The sequence below is a fragment of the Tyto alba genome, unplaced genomic scaffold (assembly GCF_018691265.1).
Source record: "Tyto alba isolate M040663 unplaced genomic scaffold, T.alba_DEE_v4.0 Super-Scaffold_46, whole genome shotgun sequence".
In the NCBI taxonomy this organism is placed as follows: Eukaryota; Metazoa; Chordata; class Aves; order Strigiformes; family Tytonidae; genus Tyto; species Tyto alba.
The window spans coordinates 8,500,486-8,514,617 of record NW_024881322.1 but is presented as its reverse complement, the minus strand read 5'-3'; the positions used below and the strand labels follow the sequence as shown (position 1 = coordinate 8,514,617).

Below are 14,132 nucleotides of genomic sequence, written 5' to 3'. Positions count from 1 at the left end.
ACCAGATTATAGCAACTAGTAATACAGCTGTGTAGCTTCGTAGAAACAGCTTGATAAGTACTTTTATCTTAAATCCCTATTCTGAAAAGTTAAAAATTGTCACTACATTGAGTATGTATATTTACAAAATATTTTTGCTAGAGTAATCTTTGTGAGCTAGATTTTGTCCTGTAAGAAAAACCCGTAATGGTTGTAAATAATAAGTAAATTTACTTTCAGATAGTTCGCAGGCTTTAAAAGAACACACACACCTAAGCAAAGAACAGATGCAAGTGGGAGACAGAGTGAGCCTTGGGATATGTTGAGAATGAGTGCTCAGATTTTTTGACACAGCACTTCCTTCCCTATAGAACTCTGTAATTGTCATAAATTCACATAACTCACCAGAGCTTAAATTCTACAAAGGCTCTGAACACAAAATGTTCAAGACACATGTAGACCAAAGCATGGAAACTGAACAGGCAGGGGGGTTGTGAAGTCTGAAACTTTAAGTAGCTCATTGCATTGCATCATAACAGAAGTAAAATTATAATTTATATTCACAGTTTTAACCAGATGACCTGAAGGATTCTTCCTCTATTATAATATAGATAACCACAGAAACTCAATTTTGCCAAGCTATTGGTCTTCTGATGCTTTCCTTCTCTGGATATGAGATATGAGGAAAGGGTTCTCTTTGAATGTAAACCCTAGTTCACTTTGTGATGCTTAATATAAGAAATGTATATAATAGGTCAGTAGAATTAACTATTGCACCACTCAACCTGATGGAAACATCCTTGTTATATGAAAACAAAACAAAAGACAATAAAGTAAATAGGTAAATGCCAGACTCATCAAATACATTATTTAGCTTGGAGATTATACCTACAACATTTTAAAAGCTACAAAGTTAATCAGTTAATGATTTAGTCTGTAAAAGAAAGAAACACTGTTCTAAATGCTACAAAAATTTTTGATAGGGAAGAAGTGCTGAGAGAACCAGAGAAACAGAAGATTGTTTTGACTGTAGTTGAGAGGTGAATGCTGTCTCCTGAAAGTGTGCTTACACCAAATACCAAGATAGGACTGGAAGTTACTGAAATCTTTCTCATGTCTTTAACTCTGGTTAAAGAGCTTCAAGCAGAAGTGTTTGCTCAAAAATCTGACAACAAAGACTCTCAGAACCAATTCCATTCTTACACTAGGTAACACAGAAAAGCAGCAACTTCTCAACAATTGATTGCTAATGATACAAGCCCATTACAACGCAATATCATTCTAAAATGGTTAGATGTTTTCATAGCTGTTTCTCCATTAGGCCATTTAGTTTGATTAAATCTGCCAGTTCTTTTTAGCAAACAAGGTAAAGTGGCTTGCGATCATCAGGGAAAAAATATTTAACATTTCACAAGACCCACAAAAGCAAGAAAAAGTAGAATTAAAATAGCTACTTCAGTCTGTGGTTACAATATTTTGCATGATATTGTGTGTATCACTGCAAGAGTACTGACTCCTATTCAGGACCTGAATCTAAAGGTATAAAAGTAGCTCTAAGCAATCACCACAATCAGCTGAACTCCATCCTAGTAACAACATCTGCTGCATTGCATCTAATAACACCCCACCATGCTAGAATTTTTTTTTTTTTTTTTTAATAAAAATGTCCAGTAAGCTACATCAATACAGGGTAACAATTTGGTTTATTGTCCAATTAATCAGAGAACATATAGAAGAATGCATTAAAGTAAATTGAAAGATAAAAAAATTTCTTAAAGCTCATTGAAAGGTAGATAGTCATAAATGGGCAGTTCATGCCAGTAGGATTACAATTCTTTCATACTTTGCAAAAGATGTTAATAATTCTCTGATAAGAACCTTCTCTAAATGGGCTTAAGACCTTTGAAGGCAATCTTTTAAGCTACATGACTTCATTTCTGCTCAAGAAACAAGTCATTTTGCCCACAGAAAGCTTATATTTCTAATTTAATTTATAAAATATAAGATGAGAAGACTTAAATTCACTCAAATACTAAGTATGGTTACGGGAATTTTTAAGCACCAAAAAAGCCTCTGTTAAAAAATGTAACAAAATGCTTTTTGCAGATAACAGCAAAACATGGGAAGCCAGCCATAGATGTCTACAGAAATCTCTACCCCCGTGGTGCTTGCTGACAGATCTCTTCATAATTTTAAAGCACAATCAAATTAACTCAAACCCCTTCACATAAAATGCATTTTCTTCTCTAAGACATCACCTTTGTAGGAAGATTAGATTAAAATAAATTATAGTACTACTTAGGGTGCAGTTTCTCCAACTGGAAGGTAACTGGGTGGAGAAGGAGGGCTCTATGGCGAGCAGACCTGGAGATGTGAGCAGAAAGAAGTGGGTCCCGTAAGAGCTCAGAAATATTGTAGGGCTGAGGACATTCCAGGGAAAGGATGGGGTGGACAACATGAATAGGGGGGAAAAAAAGGTGACTGTTGGGAGGTAAGTTTGAGAAAAACTGGTTTATGGAATTAACAGAACTCTAGAGATTGTGGAAAATTTAGTTAGAGACTACTTAAGCGTAAATAAATCATTCTAATAGCACATCAGGCAAACTTGAACAAGATTTTTCCTAAGTTCTGTTCATGAGCCTGACAGAAACTTGATTCTGTATCTTAAGAAGTCTCTCTTAAAAAGCCTGAATTTACTTTGAAAGCCTTTATCGTTATTAATATTATTCCTAAGGCAAAAGCCATATTTCAAGCTGCCTATGAAGTAATTTGTCCTGGAGTGATAGTTAAGACAGTTCTGAAAGCATTCAAATGCAATGTGAAACATAGTGCAAAAACTATGCAAAACTGGTACAAGACAAATGATGGGAATTCTTACAGCTGTTAACTCAGGAATTTGCCTGGCTATATCTTATTTATTGATTTAATCAGCTTTCAAAATTGCTAGAATACTTGGAAGCTCACCTTACTGAATGACAACCTTAGCATTTATGTTTATCCAAACCACCAAAGAAGAGGTTTCTGTACCTGGAAGCACTGTATATGCTAACTCACAAGAAACACCAGCCATGTGTCTCTCAACACTTTGCTTTTACAATGATTATCCACTACTGCAGGGCTACTAAACTGGTCTCTAACACAGGCACAGACCATTAGCAAATTCTGCCAGGATTTCACTGTGCTACCAGTCATCCTAACCCACATTCTTTACGCATATTCTGTATTTCTAACTGACCTATTTGTCTCAAACAGGAGATAACAGCCACAGCAGCCATGAAGATGGCATGCAACATTTGCACATTCTGCCAGAAATTGAGCTGACAAACTTTCCTTATGAGCGTCCCTGAAAAACTACTGCTTAAAATGAATTGATAAGGCATTTATCAATGGAGACCTTTTAAACAGTCTGAATAAAATGAAAGAAAAAGCCAAGCAAATAGACTCTATATAGCACTCAGAAAGAAATGAAATAAAATATTACTGAAGTCTTAATGTATCAAGCTTTGAACAGTCTCAAGAGACAATGTATTTTTTAAGATGTGCATGACTTGGTTGAAGAATTATCCTTGTAACAACATGAAAACAGTTTTCTTCTACATAGTGCATTAAAAATATCAGTCACAGATTATTCTAGAATATTCTACAATTCACTTTTGTAAAAAAACAAAACAAAACAAACAAACAAAAAAACAACAAAAAGAAACCCAAAACCACAAAAAAATAAACAGAATCCCCTTCCACATATGTAAGTAACAAAAACCTACCAATGGAATACCTAAAAAGCAGAGAAATGGTAAAATCCTACGGACTAGTGGAATTCAAGTCTGATGAAAATCCAGACAAATGACCCAAGTTTAAATATATTCCACATCTATCAAGCGCCTAAGAGGGATATTTGTAAGGAGCACACAATAGAAAAAGCACCAACTGAAATTATACTAATCTTGATTTCTGTAATCATATCTTCTTTTAAATCAAATATTATGTATAACATCCATAACATTAATTGATCTGATTTATTTTGATTGGCATTTAAAATAATTAAATTCTAATGAGAATTTGCAGACTGATGAAAACAATATCAAAGTGAGGATATAGCTGAACATCTAAAACAAGATAAAAGACAGAGCAACTAAAATGAAAAAAAATAATAAGATACATAGTCCTAGAAGAATAGTTTAAAATGTAGATGAATCATTTTCATTTTAATTCAAAGGAAGATTTTTAGGCAGAAAAACATCCTTATTTGTGAGACGGTACTCTTAAGTCTTAACCCATTGTCAAGAGCTACATTATAGACATTATAGATCTTTAAATCTGATAAAGGATTTGGACTTAGCACACCTACCTACTACTAATAATAAATTACGATTTACTTAAGACACAAGGGATAAAAGAGAAACGCAATAAACAGGGAAGTACAAGGTAATATCTTGAAAACTCTGACCACAATACATCATCTCCTGAACAATCAAACTCTGTAGGGATCCCGATTCAACACATATCTAATGTATAAACGATTAAAGTCTATGAACAACAACAACAAAGAAAAGAGTACAGGAAGGAACCCAGACTTATACAGAAAACTGTATGAGATCTCTTCACAACAGTTATCAAACTAGTCTGAGTATAGCACAACAGATCTGTGCAAACGTATTTAACAAATACAATACATGCTAGCAACTACTTTCAAGCTAGATCAGAGAACTAATTTAAATATTAGTATCTCACATTTTGAGGTAGTAGATTGCACATATCAGCTTTAGAAAAAATCCTTTGTGAGTAAGTTTGGGTTTTCTTAAAAAAAGTCTGTCACAGACACACTTGTAATTTCTGCACATCTATGCTGCAATTGTCAGCAACAATAGAAACAGCAACTTTAGCTGTTCAATGTAAAAATATTTAATAGAAACTCCAGCAGTATAAACAACTCTCTACAAGAACTGCTCATTTTGAGTCCTGCTTGGTAAACATGCACTGATATCCTACAGCAACTTCACCTGAGAGAAATCTGTATGACAAAGTCTTTCCTGAAAAGTATACTTGCCATTTAAGAATTTATTCTTTCTCTGGTAGTTTTGCCCTCTGAAGTACAATTCACAAACCACTGAACACTCCTGCACTAAATATAACACTAGCAGTTTTTGGAAAATTCTATTCTATGAACATTTAACTTTAAATCAAGATTTGCCTAAACATCCTTCTATAACATCTGCAGGTATGGGAGGAAAGCTGAAAATGCATATGGCTTAGAAATCAAGATAGTGTTTTTATAACTACCTTATAGAATATGCAGTACTTGTCTTTTAGGAATGGTGCTCCTAGACTAATATTTTACCAAGGATCTTCTGGAAAAATCATAATGTAAAAGAGTAGTATTAAAGCAGTGGGTGTTTCAGGAATCTACCAAATTGAGCATTACTATACAAAGGTTCTGAAAGCTGCATTCCAACATGATGACAACCTGTATCATGCAAGATTTTAATATATTTTTCAAGTCCAATTCAGAAGAAAGTCCTGCTCACAGAAACAAATTATGATTATTAGCACTTGTAGGGTTTTGTGTATTAATGAAACAACTGATAACGTGAGTAGAGAGTTACATCAGTAAGAAAGAAGAACTCCTCTAGGTGGGGATCATAGTCATAATATTCCTACAGCTGCCTAACTCTTCCAAGCTTCCCGCATGCAAGACAGCGCATGCTTCACCAAAACGTGATATATCAGCATGATAGACGGTGGTTTTATTAGCTCTTCCATTAAATTTAATTCATCTCTGATTATTGTAGCCAAATTTCCACACAGGCTTCGTCCTTTAGGACCAGACATTTTTCATTTGCACAGAAAGGCTTTCAGAATTAAGTTAGAATTAGATCATAATTAGACTGTAACTAGATCAGTGGTTTCCTTCTTGACAAGCATTGTATGGATATTGCCCAAATCCTCTTTCAGATTGTCTTGTTATCTCAAAATCGGAGCAATACAGAGTGTGTCCTAACACCTATTTTAATTGTTTTAATTCTGGGCAACAGTGAAAATTACAAAGATCTTTAAGGCAGAGTGGGTGAGAGACAGAGAAGAGGACATGCTTTTCAACAGATAAATTCTAATTACGTAATTGTACAGTTACCCCTCTAGTAACGCTTGTTTGTTGTAATAGAAATGCATCCTATCTGGAATCATGAAAGTTCACACACATTACGGGTTTCTGTAGAAGCCATTCCTGAATCCAAAATTTTTCAGGGTTGTCATATAAATTTTCTTTCAAACTTGATTTTCTACAACCATTGATCCCTTTTTGGGAACTGATGAAAGGAACTCTTGTATGCACTACATGAATGGAGTGTTCTGGTTTCTTCTTTGCTGGCTTCAGAGGTCAGTTATTTTGCTTTTTAGCTCTGAAATCATCCAACACTTGATCCTTCTTTTCTTCAAGAACTTTTCAGAAGTTAGCTAGGAAAACTGAGGTGCTGACTGGGTTTTGCAGATGCTGTCAAAGCTGTCTGCAGGCATGCAAACATATCAGGTGTCATGCATCTTGCTGAAGAATGCTATACATCCAACAGTACATCTGCAATACATGTCTATAACTTCTTGAGGTTCAGCAAGATAATTTTTGATACAGGGAAAAGGAATCAGACCTTGTTATACTTGGTCTGCAGAAAAAAAGTAGATAAAACATGGTAGAAAAAGCTTCTTGAGACATCTCACTGCTTCTCAGCTCATATTTTGTTTCCATACCAGTGATACACTTGGGGAGGAATTTTTCTTCTCTTATCACAGTATCTTTTATTAGATTACCGATATAAGATGCTATGAAAGCCTGACAAATTAGTCTGTTTCCAAAAGCTGTGAAATATGGAACCACACCAAATCAAATATTTTACCTCTGAAAAAAACACACCTTGACAAAAACTTTGTTTCCTATTTAAATTCTTACAGAACATTAGATCTACTCACCACTAACTTTAAACTCAGCTCTGTTGCTTCAAATCTTTGAATTTCTATTCTCCCAAAAAGCAAAGGTGAGGACAGTAAGGATAGTTGCAAACTGGACTTGCATTTTTACTTGAATAGCCAATTTTCAAGCTTATGCTAGAATTATTGAGACAGTAGTTTAGGCAAAGATTAACTCTTCCATTGTTTGTACGGCCTTGTCTTATGACCTCTTTTACTTTTGAGGTATCAAAACCATACTTTGCTATATCAAACTTTCACTTCACTGAAAAAGGAGAAGATGGCAGAAATAAATTATGCAATCTTTACGTTCCTTTAATTTGAACTAGCCTGTCCAAATGTAAAGTGAGTCTATCATGACCTGTGCAGATATGAGAGAATACTGGTATACCATTCTTAATCTAAGAGTTACGGTAAAGCATCTTACCATTAACTAAAAGGAAAAACTTCCATCTGAGAAAATGGCTGCTCTAAAAAACATGGTAAAAAAGCTAGCAACAGGTTATCTAATAATGACCAAAACCCGCTACATTACGATTGCAATTTAGAACCAAGAACGACCAACAGCTTCAGAACCAAAAGCAGTGATACCACAACCAGTTTCCTCCTCTGTCCCCAAGAACAAAGACTGGATGGTTTGGTGATTAGATCTTGATGCACCCTCTCAGAAACATTTCTAACTGTCAGATCTGAGGAAAATTATTAATTGAGCTGCGTCTCATTTAGTTGAATGTTCAGTATAAATTGAGAGCTCCATAAAATTATTGGGAGTATCTTATTTTCTAAGAAAATGCCATGACACATGGTTGGCTTTTTTGAATCAGATACTAACAGCATTACAGTATTTGGAATAAAAGTATGATAGCTTTGAACAGATGTGAGACAATCAGAAAATAAAGCCAACAGTAAATATGCAACTTTTCAGTCTATAAATCCTCTCCTGTTATGTAATATGAAGGCCATACACTAATGATGTTGAAACTGATGCATTTTCTCAGCGTATAAGTAATTCCAGTGGAATTTTACAATCGATTGTAAATCACATTGTATTTTTAAACCACTAGTACAATAGCTTTCAATACATAGCAGGAGACTGCAGATCTTTCAGTTAGGACACAATATCAAGGGAATTCTCCACTGATAAGCAGCTTCTTTAAAATAAGCAACCCAAAAGAGTCACTGATTATGTATACTGAGTGTTACGACCTTTTGGTGAACAACATTGCCGTAATCAGTGTAATGCATCGCTCTTGTCATTAAAGCAGTTTAGATAACAACTGATCTGAACTTCTGGTATGCAGCACATATTCAGTAATTACTACTAGACTAAAATATTTTAGCTTCTCTTTGTACCTGAACTAGATAGATTACATTACCCTAACAAAGAGAAAGTTTAGAGGTCAACATCACAATATTACATAGAGAAAGATGTTGGATAACAGATGCTTATTTAATCTATTAAACAAAGGCTATGTCTCTTGGGAAAACTGCAATACTTTGCAGGATATCCAGGTTACTTTTAAAGGAGGTAATACTATGCTGGAGGCAAACTAATCACAGCAGAACACAGTTCTGCCTAGTCTAATTTACACCAAGAAATAAGATCTCTGAGTAGGCTTCTGCTTACAACAGAGACAGCCCACTGAAGATTAACTTCAGTATCTCTAATACTGCCAGAATAAATAAGGTGATTGCTCAAGTTAACTACCAAATTAATTCTAAAAACATTTTTTTTAAAATACATCCAACCAACAGATATGTCAGATTCTCCATTAGCATAATCTTTATACCAAGGCTAAGCGCTTGTTCTGAGCTTGATACAAGTTCCAGAGAATACAACTAAACAAGACAAGAATACACCGATTCTTTCTGTCCTTAGAACTCTTACAATTCATAATGCACATCAAACCCTGTTTCTGCATAATTTTGCTTAAACTAATTTTAATGCCATCTGGGAGAAAAAGAGAAAGCTTTCTTTTTTGAAAAGCAGTACTATTACCAACCACCAGAAGTGAGCATTTTAAAAAAAATTAAAATCTTATGTCCCTTTTCAACCAGCCATGGCAAAAACTGCAAACAAAAAAGATTTGAAAATACAATTGGGCATAGCTTTTCCTAGTACTTTGAAGTGGGAAGCATCAGATAAAGATATATTTTCATTAATACACAAAAGTTTAAACAGACCACACTAAGCCTTTCTTTCTCTGATCAACAAAACATTGGCACTTTTCTGTTCTACACACAGAATTCACTGTGAAAACACACAAGTTCAGGTACAGATGAAGGTCGCTAGTGGTGTAAGTTGCATCTAACTTGCTATGTTTGCCATAACCCACTGTCTTCTTAGTAAATAAAATTAACTGTAGAAAGAGAATGATTCACAAAAATTTAAAGGAACTGTTATAGTTCTTAAAGTAGTGGTGAAACCACCACCTCACTCTTCAAGTTCCCTCTTTCCTCCAAATTACTTATCACAAACATTTGATCTTTCATTTCTAGACATTATAAAATTGACAGGTAATCAATCAGTGTGAAACCCTGCTTTTCAGGGATCACAAATAAAAATAAAGTAGAAATAGTTACACATCAATTTGCAGTAACTTCATGGCTTTACAACCTCCTATCCTTCTCTCCAACTACTCTAGTTGTCTCTGGTGTACTCTGGTCCTCTTGAAAGCAGGCTATCAGGCAGAGCGCTGAGCAAAAGAGTTCAATTTCCATATCAAAACATAAACTCAAAGAAGACTGGTACTTCAGCTATGCTCTTACTTCTCTTCTTCTCCAGATGGGTCACATATACATGGCCTGAGCAAAGGACATTGACAGGATCCAGGCACCACTACTCCATTTTTAACGTCCCTCCCTCATGATGGGCCTTCCCTGCCCTGCCCAGGGAGGAGCGGGCATCTCATTCCTCCACCAAAACTAAACTTCAGACTGATGCTGACCTTTTTTATTGAAAAATGTTTTTTACCAGAAACAGCTTAAAACTCCTTCCCTTTATTCTGGTGATTAAAGGTTTAAAAGCCACTACGTTTTTTTTCAACTTCTACTGGACCTAGATGCTTGACTGTACCAGAAGAGTCATTCTGAATGGTTCTGTTGCATGGCCTTGATTCAAAGAGGAGGAAGACTTATTTATTAGTTTTCATTTTTGAAAAAAGATAGTCAACATTATTTAATGTATTTTTCTCAGATGGCAATAAATTTAATGTGTTCCTCCCTCTAAAACTACTTATTTTCAGCTGTATTAGCCATCTTGTTTCTAGAAACAAGAGACAAGGGTGTGATACATCTGCTATAAACTTGTCTGTTCACAGAAATACAGAATACAACTGTATGGAAAAATGGTTCCAAGTTACCAGTTGTCACTGCCTTCTGGTGACTTTGGTTTTTTTGTTGGTTTGTTGGGTTTCAGGTTCTTCTGGCTTTAAGAAATTTACAAAGTATTTACAAAATAACAAAAGATAGTTTGTACTCACCTATGTCAAACAATAGAATATAAAATATTTCAGCCTATTTTAAAATATTTCAGTCCATTACACAGTTGGAGCTTTGCATTTAAAAAGTAGTTAAAACAACAAGCAGACTGTAGAAAATATGACACAAAAAACTAATTCCAGATGTGTTTTACTGTGATTAATAACCTATGTTGGATTATACTCTAACTAATCACAAGAATCAGTGAAAAGTTACAATCTCCAATAAACTCTAAGAATAAGGGCTCATAAAAATTACTCTCACCAAAGATGTAATTATTAGCTCAAAGCTTCAGAAGTACTAAACTCTAACAGAAAAATTAAAGTAAAAGTTGGCTACTGTCAGTCTTGACAGAATTAAGCCTCCTGGAATTGCAGAAGTAATGTTATCTTTAATCTTGAGAACTTTCACTCAGTAAAGGATTCATTCCACAAAAGGGTATTTTCTATGTTGCTTAAGAACTCCACAGTAAAACACATCTGCTATCATGCATAAAACCTAGCAGGCTATCTAGTCTTTCCCAGGTAACAGATCTTTTCCTTTTCTGGTGATTTACATTCAGGTCATCCTCTTAGAGAAAGCACAGGTACTTTTGATAGTAACTCCTATGACTCTTACTAGGCACTTCAAGACTTCCTTCTGACACCATCTCTTTTTCATCATTGCCTTCAAGTATATTTTTCTGCTTTATCTAATCAACACTGTAAAGTAGTAAATTTATAGTCACTACCTTAAGTTAATTACACTAGATCACAGAGTCACTTAAAAATATGCATTTCACGCTCAGGCATTTTTTTTCTTCCAAATTACAACTTCAGTAAAAAATCAGGATCGAATATAGACATTTAATTGATTGGTACGAATCCAAACACAAATAAAAGGAGATTAAAATGTACTTCTTCAATGTCAGTTTATAGCTGTTACTATTAACTGTAGTATCACAAATGTGACTATAACAAGAAAGGGATGATTCTGAGCAATGAAACACCTGTATCTCATTATTTGGTAACATCATGAAAACTACAAAAATATTTATTCTTCAGTAAAGTTACTACTGAAGGCTATACTACTGAAGGCCCTTCACCAGTCCTACAGTTAGAATGTTAGTATTGACAGACATTTTTTCCCTTCATAATTTCTTAAACAAAGAAAGCATTAATAACTCAATGATTATACATATGAACCATCAGTCAATCCAGACACCATGCAACCATTATATCAAAACTATCCTGTGTGTAGCATCAACACTTTGAACCCTTTAAATTAGCCTGGACAAATTCCCTCCTTTCCCCAATGGATTTCCTATTGTTAACATATGCTTTATCATAAACTTAGCATTGTTCAAATACCTTATTCAATCCAGATAACTCATCTTGGTAAAGTATAATCACTGAAAAACATTCCTTAAAATGTTCTTTGCTTTTTTAATTTTTTCAGACTTTATAGTACTTTAAATTGTTGTCACTCCCTGTTATAAACTAATAAAAAATATGCTAGTCTTGCAGCACAGTCACAAACTCTCCTGAAAAACTGAATTGAATAATAATATCTCTGATACATCATTAATATTATTATGGCTATCAAGGATTCTTTTGTCTCCAAAAGCACTCTAAAATAGTTTTCTACCATATATTTCAACAGATAATAAAACATATGACTCAAAACCAGTATACACTTTAAACTATAGTTTGCACGGAGCTGTAACACTATACTCTGAAATACTGACAATACAGAATTCTGTATTTTGAATATGGGGTGAATTTTAGTCCAACAGTAGCAGTACATTGAACAAAACTTCACCTATCTTCTGTGTGAATAAGATTAACTTTTTTTCAGTTTTGGCATCACTTTCTTAACGGTTTTATTAGCAAAAGGATTAGTTCATTTATCCTGTTGGTGAAAAGCAGAGACCTGAGAGATCTCATTCAACTTCTAGTGCTATACTTCTCAGACTGTGCAGAATTCATGAAAGAATCACTGAAAAGGGGGAATGTCCTATTTCCAATACTAACAAGAGCAGCCCTTTTAGTCAGTTTAATCAAAGCAATGTTATTTAGGTGCTAGTTAGAAGTTTACTCCTGGAAATAAAATATGATGTCAAATATCTGTTATTCCCAGAAAATATGCAAGTTTGCAGTATTACTTCCGCTATCTCGCTGTAGACAAAAACCCACAAATTTTACATGTTCTTAGGCAAAAGTTTGCAGCAGTAGAAATCATTTAGCAGTCTGCGAAAAAATTGGTGACAATGGGAACACAAAACATGACTTTTGTATTTGTTAAGTATCTAACTGAAGTGATTGTCAGGTCTAGAAAACAAGATGCAATCTGTTCTAAATGGAATGGCATGTATGAGAATAATGTTGATGTTATGGTCAGAGAAGCATTTCTTTTTACGGTAACAGTATATTCTAAACATTTCCCTTTTATTAAAAAAACACTTCCCTAGTTTAATGCTCACAAAGTTCTGGAGATGTAGACTACACCCAAACTGCCTTCTAACACATTCCTTCCAAATAAAAACACAACAAATCATTGCACAGAATTGTTTGAAGAGTAAATAAAAATATTGCAGAGTAATTTCTTTCACCAGTGTTCCACTCAACTGCTTGCAAGGAAATCTGAATATTAGCTAGGAGCTTCTGTCTGTACATATCATTGATATGTCAGATTTCCCCCCCTTCCCTGCCTAAATTTCTCCTTAAATTGCATTCAGATTTCTGTGGTATCATAACAAATTCAATATGACACATATTTCAGTATTTTGTAAAGGTTTCGTTTCCATTTCCACCTCCAGTTATTGTTGGTTTACATTTTTCATCCTGGCTGCTCTGCAGGATGTACATCTTTACAATATTTATGTGAGGTCTTACAGCTTTAACATGGAATATTGTTTACTACTATATCAAAACCACATCAAGATATAATACAGGATATCAATTCAGTATATAGGATAAGCAACAGATTTCACCATGTTTTATCAAAACACGTCAAAGCCATGCAATTCCTGATGGCAAAATAAAAGTAAGTCATGCAAAAAATGGTTGTTTGGTCTTTTATGAGATGCATATGAACTTTCTTTTAATTCCATTCATGGGAATGCATACTCCTCAGTTGTGTAGCTTGATTTTTCAAGTTTAAATGAGGTCAAAATCCAATACAATTCTCAACAAAACTGTTTTGCTTTGCCTGCTATGGGTCAATATCATGTACAATGCCAAAACAATTTTTCCCTCTCAGGTAGAAATAGCAAATGATACGAAATTCATTTGGAACCCAGCACAAGCTTTCTAAATGGCCACAAACCATTCTAAGTATTCCAGGTATGTACCAAAATCTGGATTCACTGTACATTGTAAAAACCCTGTGCAGAGCTTGAAAATTAAAATCAATGCATACTTAGATAATACTTGTTTTTTATTCTGTAGAAGTAATTTGTGAAAGTTTATACAGTATACTTTATAGTTCAGATACCTAAAAGAAACTGCTGAGATGTATTAATGTCAGAGTGTGTATGTGCAAATATATCTATATTTTATATATATATATATATATATATATAAAGAGTTTCTTTCACTTCTAACTTTGGCATACTATCTTTAAGTTATTCTAGAACCTAGGCTGGACTTGAAACTAACTGGAGATTGACTCTAGTTGTTTTAAGTTTAGAACATTTCTTAATTCAACTAAAGCAACGTTCAACTGGGAACCTTAGG

At 34.2% G+C, this 14,132-nt stretch overlaps 1 protein-coding gene across 4 annotated transcripts in view; it reads right to left on the bottom strand.

The window, feature by feature from the left end:
* BBS9 (Bardet-Biedl syndrome 9) overlaps positions 1 to 14,132 on the bottom strand; it is a 306,857-nt gene that overhangs the window by 152,102 nt on the left and 140,623 nt on the right. The gene's annotated exons all lie outside the window — the stretch shown is intronic.